General features: G+C 34.8%; 1 long non-coding RNA gene across 2 annotated transcripts; it reads right to left on the bottom strand.

Annotated features, from left to right (window-relative positions):
- Positions 1 to 324: 324 nt before the first annotated feature.
- On the bottom strand, positions 325 to 8,809 carry LOC107867917. Of its 2 annotated transcripts, XR_007055163.1 has the most exons (3): positions 8,390 to 8,798; positions 2,427 to 8,315; positions 325 to 1,768 (listed from the first exon to the last, which is right to left on the bottom strand). It is a non-coding gene; the product is annotated as an uncharacterized LOC107867917 (long non-coding RNA). The 2 variants fall into 2 exon arrangements; XR_001673449.2 differs by lacking the exon at positions 325 to 1,768 and having other exon boundaries at positions 7,969 to 8,315; positions 8,390 to 8,809.
- Positions 8,810 to 9,435: the final 626 nt, after the last annotated feature.

The raw sequence follows: 9,435 nt of genomic DNA, 5'->3' as shown, positions 1-9,435 counted from the left end.
GTTAGAATACATGCTTGCATACATAGTTACTATATCTGAAATCGTGATAACATGAGTATGCTGATGACTAACATGACTAATGACTGAATTCCAAAAACTGATAACATGAGTGGTTGTATCTGATAGTCCTAAATCTGATGGAACTAGCTGAGTTTCATACTGTATTTGAGTTGGATATATCTGACAGTCCTGAATTCTAAAAACTATCTGAGTTCTTTTACTAAGACTGATATTGAGACTGTGGGAGGTAGTCATGTAACCAACATGCACCAAATGATGCATTATAGCTGGATTGGGGTCTAATCTGTGCCCTAATTGGAAGGGTGTCAATGCTGTGCCATTGGTAAGGACAATGTGTGAGTGACCCTAATATAACAGGTAACTCTAGTGAGAATGGTGGGGACCCTCATATAGCAGGCTAAGCCACCTCATCTACCTTTATATAGCAGTCTATGATTCTTCGACTTCATGGACGAAAGGAGTCCATTAATGAACACTATGCATACCCGGGTTGAGTTTTTCTTGAAATTCTTAAGCTTGATCAATTTTAATCTCTTAGTTTTCGAAGAAGATCTGGATTTTGTTCTTGGAGATTAATATTAGAGAGAAAACCCCAGCTTTGTTATTGTGAAAGAATAATGTATTTTTAAGCTTTTGTCCGATATAATTGGGTATATAAATGGGTGGTAAAAGACCAAAAAGTCCCCTTTTAAAATGGATTTAATTTACTGAATCGGGACCTGCGATGCCTCTTGCGACGGTCTGTCATTTTGACTGTCATACATGGACCAAGAAAAGGGCTTACTGCCTAAGTAGCGACGGCCTGGGCGACAGTCCGTCGCAAGTTCGACGGTCTGTCAACCTACCCATCCCACCTTATCCAGAAGGTAGCATCACTGTTTCCCTTGTGACGGTCGTGGGCAACGATCCATCGCTAGTTCGATGGTTTGTCGGCCTCACCGTCGCACCTGGGCAGTTTTTACTACCTTCTGTGTTTTGGTTATAACTTTATCTTCCGAAGTCCAATTTTGATGAAGTTGATATCATTGGAAAGATAATTCAATTTTTCATATAACGAAAAGTAAAAATCTTTAAAATACCACATGTACAAAAGTGGATTCATCTTTCAAAGAAAGATTCTAATATTGTTAAGACAATTTCAAGCTAGGAAAAGTATGGGGTATTACAACTAACCACCATACACTTTTCCCCTTCAATAGAATTCATCACACACAAAACTTTAATTTGGGGTTTTACAATGGGTTCGTTGTAAATATCAAATACCACCTCTTTATTATCTATCCTCTTCTTAAGTGTGGCTTCTCTAACATCAATCCAGGCCCCTCCAGTTTCTAAGAATAGATGTACCAATATGATTGGTACCTGTTCATCTACCTCAAAATAAAGAACAATGAAGTCAGCAAGTATATTGAATTTACAAACCTTTTTGAGGACATCCTTAATTATTCCATTCGGCTATGTAAATGTCCCATCTTCCAGCTGCAATAGTACGGTAGTAGGTCGTGGTTTTCACAAGCCTAATGTTTTAAACAATGATAGGGTCGTCAAATTTATGTTTTCCCCCAAGTCACTAAGTGCATAGACCTCTTTACTCCCAATTTGAATGGGAATAGCAAACTTCCCCTGATCTTTCAATTTCTTGGGGATCTATTGAGTTATCACAGCACAACACTCTTAACTGAGTGATATACTATTTCACCTTCTTTGCCACCACATCCCTCAAGTGCTTTGCATACTTGGGCATACTCTGCAAAATATTTAAAAGAGGCAAATTAATATGAATCTCTCCAAATATGTCAAAGAACTTTTTGAAAATTGCATCCTCGTTCACTTTTATTAGCCTTTGAGGAATAGGTAACGGCAACATCTTTTTCTTCTCTGGTTCAACAACATTTTCTTTCAAGTACTAAGACTTCCTTAAATTTTTAGCAACATTATCATTTACCTGTTGGGTCAACAACTCAGCATCTACCTTCTTTATTGCCTTGGGAGGCTCCAATTGAAGCTCTTTACTATTTCTCAAGGTGATTGTTATAACCTACTTTGGATTTTTTGTATCTGCTGGCAACCTAACTTGTTGTTTCGATTTCAGTGCTTATGATAATTGGCCTATTTGCAACCCTAAACTTCTTATGGCCATTTGTTGATTTTTTAAGTCTCTAGCAAATTGTGTCTGATTAGCTAGGCTCTACTTCAATATTTTCTCTATGTTATTATTTGACTAACTTGGTTGGGCTTATGGTTGGGGGGCATTCCATGGATAATTTGTTGGTTGAGTCTTCTACTACATGTTGTAGGCATACCATAATTTAGACTTTAAGCATTGCCTACATACATCATAAATTCCGAATTTGACGCACACATGGGTGTTGAATGGACATTATTTCTGCATTCCTCACACTAACCTGTGGCTTATTGGATAGCATTGACTGTGGCTGTAGTTTGTGTAGTTCCCAATTCCATGCTGCTGAATGATGTGTTGATCAAATTTTGTAGTGCAAAAACCTATGATGATAAGGCTGTGAATTGGTCCACCTCCAATACACCAGCAATTCTTTTTGTGGTACTTCTAGAATCTAAATGCCAATCTAGATTTCCTTGTGCTATATGGTTAAGCAATGTGTATAACTCATCATAAGTCAATTCCAGTGCTTGACAACTTGCATGTGAATCTAGCAAAATCTTTGTATTGTGATCAAGAGCTTCTACAAAAGAATGAGCAAGTACCTAATTGTACTATTGGTGGTGTGGCCACTATCAAAGAAGAGACTTGAAGCGTTCCCAAGAATGATAGAGACTTTTATCATGCTTATATTTAAAGCTCACTATCTCACTACGAAGTCTCCCAGTCTTTCCTGATGAAAAGAATCTAATGAAGAACTTTCTGGCTATGTCATCCCATGATGTGATTGAATTGGCCTGCTCCACATTCAATCACTTTTTAGCTTTCCCCAAAAGTGAATGGGGAAATAGTGTTAGCCTCACATAATCTTGAGTCACCTCACTTGGAGTGAATGTATCTGTAAGCTCAATGAAGGTCTACAAGTAGACTTGTGAATCATCGTGTGAAAGCCCTGCAAACTGTCCACTGCTAATTAGAAGCTGCACCAATATTGTGTTTCAACTCAAAATTCCCCCAAGCTGCCGGTCTTTGTATTAGGGAAGTCAAGTTTGTTGGAAGTCGGACTACCACTTCCCTAACCTTCCTACCAGCTATTTGTTGTTTATCCATAGGAATAGTATACCCTTGGTCTTCTTGGTTTTGAGGAATTCTAAGGAAAAGAATTGCTTCTCTCTTGTGTTGATGGTAAATTTGCTCGGGTTTCGAGCTTGGTTCTACCAACTCCCGATCCATTTCTATCTTATCAACCTAAAAACTTATTTCCTGCAATAACAAAACCAAGACCAAGCATAAAAAAACCAAATAAACCTAAAAGTAAAACTAAAATAAAAAATTGCTAAATAATAAGCCCCCGACAAAGGCGTCAAAAACTTGACAGCACCCAAGAGCACATGCAAGTGTACATAGTCTACCAAGTAGTAAAGTGGCCTAATTAAAGCCAAGTATCAATCCCACAGAGGCTTGATTTAACAATGATTTAATTTTATTTCACAGTCTAGATTAATTTAGTGAAAAAGTAATCAAAAAAAGAGTTTGTAATTTTTGTAAATTATAAATAAAGTAAATAATGTGTAAACTAAAATACTTGAGACAATCGATAGAGAAAATCTCAGGATTAAAGCACTTTGAACAATCATACTATGTTATTGAATTTCATTCGTTAATTTGCTTATCTCGATTGTTGATTCGTAGGGTTAATTGTGTGATAATGGTTTCCCAACGTCTAATCTTTTACCTAATATAGACATCACAACTACATCATTGAGCAGGGATGTAATAAATCAATTGACTGAATTAAAGCTATTATCCTACGTGTGAATCCAGTAAGGTATCTAAGTACATCCCTGTCCTAGACACTAAATTTAATTCTTTATTTTATAAAATAATAAAAACCCAAACTTTATTTATTCCCATGTTCTATCTCCCTATTCCCTCTCCCTGATTAAAAGGTTGATAATATGTGTATTCTAAAAATCGCGAATCCGTAAAATAATTAAATCAAGAATAAACAAATATCAACTATGATAAACAAAATTAATAAAATTTAATGCAAAATAATAGTAATTATGTTCTTAGCTTTAACCCCAGAAAGAGAAGTTTTAGCCGAATATATTCATAATAACGATGTAATTAATTTAATACATGAAATGAATAATTAACAACTAAATAAAAATTTAAGATCTAATTAAAAGAAGAGGCAACCACATTTTTCGTCCAAGCACCATATCACCGCTTCAAGGTCGTTGTCCAAGAATTAATTAATTCCAAGATTGTGACATATTGCCCAGGTGTGTGGTGTATAAATATTTTATTATATTATATTATATGTGATGTATAAGTATCAAGAAATATTACCACTTTATCCAAATTGTTTTGTTGTCCAGCTGTCCAATAATAATCCTAATCCTTGTCCAAGTTACTCTTAAATTGCGTGCCATCTCATGACAGCCCAAAGTTGTGTCTCGCGTCGGTGTACTAAAATTAGTTTTGAAAAATTCTACTAAGCGTAAACTATGTGACCAACGATGCGACGTGTTGACTTCACATCAACTCACTAGAATTTGCTTACAAACTTTCGGGTATTGAACGTCCTATCCTTTTCCCATGCCTTTTGTAGTGTATTTTCAATGATTTTTCGACCTTTAGTTTATCAATATATCACTATATTTATCTCAAAAAACCTCCTACAATATAATACACCACATATTAAAGATCAAAACAACATAATATTCGCAACTACGAATCAAAATAAAAGCTAAGATAAAGCAAATTAATAATTATCTTAAACTCAATGTTCCGACTTTACTTAATTAAATTAAACTTTGTCAATTACAAACAAGTTATTCCACACATAATTACACATTTAAAATATTTGAAACAAATTAAACACATTAAAATCCATCGAAATCAACTAGACACACACCTAGCTCAAGCTAGTAATACTAGTTTTCCGGGTTTAACTCTAAATGATTCAATTAAGTATAAACTTGTTTGTAAAATACCTTGAACATTGTAAATGCACACTTGGACACTTAAATGCTTATTTATATCAATATTAACATATTAAGCACACGGATTTCTCTCAACACAAGGCTAAATAAACTATAATAATGACACTGAAGTATATAAAACCACCTCAGAAGGCAGGAGTAATGGGATTGAATAAAAAAAGTGTTAAAGAGGTCTAAATGGCATGCCAGGGGATTTCTACCAGCATGCATGTGATATTATTGGAGAAGATGTGTACCACATTGTAGTGGCCTTTTTTGTTGATTTGAGCTTCCAAGATTCAACACACACTAATTTGGTAATGTTACCAAAAGAATTAGTTGTGAACACTCTCTTACATGAGGCAAATTTCCTAGAGTAATTTTGTTAATAAGATTTTCTATAGACTCATTCATGATAGAATAAAAAAGTTGTTACCTGAGATTATATCAGAAGAACAATCTGGTTTTGTTCAGGTGATAAGTATTGCAAAGAACATCATAATGGTTCAGGAAATCATTTCTAACATGGTCATTAAGCATGGCACGATGAAAATATATGATAGGGCAGAGTGGCTCTACCTTACAAAAGTTCAGAAAAAATTGGGATTTAATGAAATAATCGTAGACATAGTGAATAGATTAGTGGGAAACAATTTGTATTCAGTCCTATTGAATGGGCAACGTAAAGGATTTTTTAGATCTTATAGAGGCTTGAATCAAGGGGATCCTCAATCTCCTAGTTTCTTTATTCTGGTAGCAGATTTGATGTCTAGATCCTTAAAATCACTGGCACTAAAAAGGAGTTTAAGATGTTTGGTATGACAAGGGGAAGCCCAAAAATTAATCACCTTGCTTTTTAAGATGATATGATCATATTATGCAAGGCACGTTACAAAGAGTAACAACAATTTTAGATAAGTATGAACTTGTTTCAGGCAAAATATTAATAAGGAGAAGAGTGAAATATACATATATAAAGGTGTATCTCACAGGGTAGTAGTGATGGAAGAAATGGCTACTGGTATTCTAAGGAAATATTTTTCTTTTTCTTACCTAGGATGCCCTATTTTCACATGAGGAAGAAGAAGGATTTCTATCAACATATTATGAACAAGATAAGTAGCAAGCTGCAAGGATGGAAAGGAAGGATGTTATCATATGGGGTGATATTTGTACTAATCAACCATATCCTGCAAAGTACACCTATTCATTTCCTATTAATTACTAATCCTCCCTTGAATGTGATGACTACTATCCAGAGACTGCTAGCTCAGTTTTTCTAGATAAGTTATTTTGGAGAAAAGAGTAGACATTGGGTAAAATGGAAAGACTTATATGTACCAGAGAAAGAAGGTGGACATGGATTTAGATTGGTGCAAGATATGGCAATTGATTTTTTTTGCAAGTTGTGGTGAAATTTTAGAACAAAAGAATCTATTTGGAGAGCTTATATGCAAAACAAGTATTACAAAAGAGAGAACCATAATATGGTGAGGTGGAAAATTGGTTCTGGTTCTTAAGTATGGAAAAATATGTTGCAGGCCAGGGACTTCGTTGAGCATCAAATCCTATGGAAAATTAGGAGAGGGAATTCTAGTATATGGTTTGATAAATGGATAGCTGTAGGAGATTTATACATAGTTATTCAGGAGAATAGAGATTGTGATGATAGATATAAATGTGGTAGACTCAATGCTAAATGGGAAGTGAATGATCACCTGATTATTGAGATTTTTCCAGATGAGGTTGCTGGGCGTATTCTAGATAAAATCAAGCCTCCAATAATTATAGGAAGGAAAGATAGACCTGTGTAGATCTCTGAGGCTAATGTAAAATTTACAGTGAGATCAGCATGGAAATACATTAGAAAAAAGGAGAAGAGTTGTTGGACTTTTAAAGAGATATGGGTTAAAGGTTTACCTCTTAAAATAACTTTCAACATGTGGCGGATATAGAAGTGAAAGGTTCATGTGGATGAAAATATGACAAGACGAGGTGTTGAGGGGCCATCTAAATGCTGGTGTTGTGTTAATCTAGCATAAGAAACCATAACCCATTTGTTTCTAAGATCATTTATTGCTAACAAGACATATTCCAACTTTTCCTCTTTTGCAGGTTCAAATTTACATGGACTCAGCTTCAGGGAATCCTTAATGGCACAAGTGAATGTAAATGTCCGGAAGAGAGAAAAGACTTATTTTCAAGCAATTCCTAGTATTATCATCTAGAGCTATGGAGAAGAGAAATAGACTAAAACATGATGGAATGAATGTTTTAGCTCAGAGGGTAGAATTCAATATAACCAGAAATCTAGGTATGCTGCTGAAATTAGAAAACCAGCACGAGATTTTTCATATACATGGCCAGATATTCCAAAGGAATTTGAACATAGCAGTCCAAAGGCAAAGGTCTCTAGAATAATATGGAAATTCCTTAGAAAGGGTGGATTAAGTATAAAACTGATGGAGCATCTAGGGGTAATCCAGGTACTAGTTCTTATCCATTTCGTCTAAGAAATGAAAGGGGATTTTTTATATTCAAAATGAGCTAACATAGAAGATACTAACAATGCTGAAGATACTACTAATGTTGAAGCAGAGACAGTAGCTATCTATCAGGAAACAAAAAATTGTAGTCACTCACAACACAACAAGGCCATTATTAAGAATAACTTTCTAACTTTGCAGAAAATATTAATCAGAGAGTTGGAATGTCCATTGAGCATATCAGATATAATTGAGCAAGTATGGATATTATTTGAATACAAACAAGTACAGTTTCAACACATACACAGCGAAGGGAATCAGCTAGCAGATCATCATGCAAATTTGGCAATTGACAAAGGGGAATTCACATTCACAAGTTTCCAACAGTTATAACAAAGAGCTAAGAGGATAATTAATAGTAATAAATTGCAATGCCCGTACTTAAGATTATCACCAACAAAAGGGTGAAGGAGTCGGGGATGCTAAACCTTAGTTTGTTTCACGTGGAAATATATATAAGCCATGTTGGCTACTAACAGGTGAAGAATCTTTCTTACACTACAATAGCCAACAAAAAGGACTCGCAGCAAGTGGGGAGGTTCAGCTAGTCAGATTTCATTTGATAAACCTGTTTGTCATATTACTCTCAAAATATTTATGGTTTCGAGCATCCTATTTTCTCCATACCAGCCCTATCTGCAGCAGGGGGAATGTTAGGAAGAGCAAATTTTCTGATCTAAACAAGGATAGAGGTTAAACTATGTGCTTACCCGAAAAAAGTAATAGACTTTACGAGACACGAACTCTCAACAGAGCATAAAAGAAGATTTGTTTCCAATCCATCGGAGAGCACAACACGAGAACAAAGACAAAAATAAAAATGGAGCTGAAACTGAAGAGTCAGTAAAAGAAAAAGACAGCCACCAATACTTATATTTGTAAGCTGAGATATGCAGATATAAGAAGCAACAAGGGTACAAAGTTTATCACCCAAAACTGGAGCAAGATAAACTAAAGGTTGAACAGTGGCAGCGACAACATTTTTCAGGTATAATAGGGTTGATCAAGAGAAAAAGACTGAAGTTGGATATAGGAAACCTAGAACTATGTATATAATGCAAAAGGATAGATTGGGATGGGCCAGTAGATAGTAGATTTTTGAGTTCGTTTGTTTTTCAGTTGGATTGGCCCATCTTGTGAAAAGAATAGGTTTTAACTTATTTTATTATTAATAAGTCCCAAAAATTAAATTAAAAAGGGTAAGTCAAATCGTAGTTCGTTACTACATTTAATGTGATAGTTGGTGGAAAAGGTCATAAATGCCAATATTAAAGGTGAATTATGAAAAATAAATCATCAGGACAATCACAAAATGGAAGAGAAATAAAAAGGAGAGTAATATCATCCCATGGCCTAGTAAGGTCAGTATAAGAGCCTCTAATCCAAATAAATATGAGTACTATCAATGTCAATATACAATAGTCTCGAAGATAGAAAGACTATCCCAAAAACAAAACATGGAGAAAATGTCAACTCTGGATTCAAGAGCTCATCCTGTCTCCAAACTCTGACAAACATAATCACTACATCAACGACAATAGTTAGTACTGGGATCTACACCAAAAAGGTATCGAACTATAGTATGAGCACTAAAGTCACGGGTACTCAGTAGGTATCATCGATTGACTAAGGTAAATCATAATGTAAATACAATAAAATGCAAAATAAGTAAGGTAAGTCAAAGGAAAAGGTAAAACCTGGAATAATGCTCCAATTACTAAAAGTAAACAACCAAAATAATAATAATAATGAGAAC

The sequence above is a fragment of the Capsicum annuum genome, chromosome 4 (genome assembly GCF_002878395.1).
Source record: "Capsicum annuum cultivar UCD-10X-F1 chromosome 4, UCD10Xv1.1, whole genome shotgun sequence".
Lineage (NCBI taxonomy): Eukaryota > Viridiplantae > Streptophyta > Magnoliopsida > Solanales > Solanaceae > Capsicum > Capsicum annuum.
This window is presented reverse-complemented; position numbering and strand designations above follow the sequence as displayed.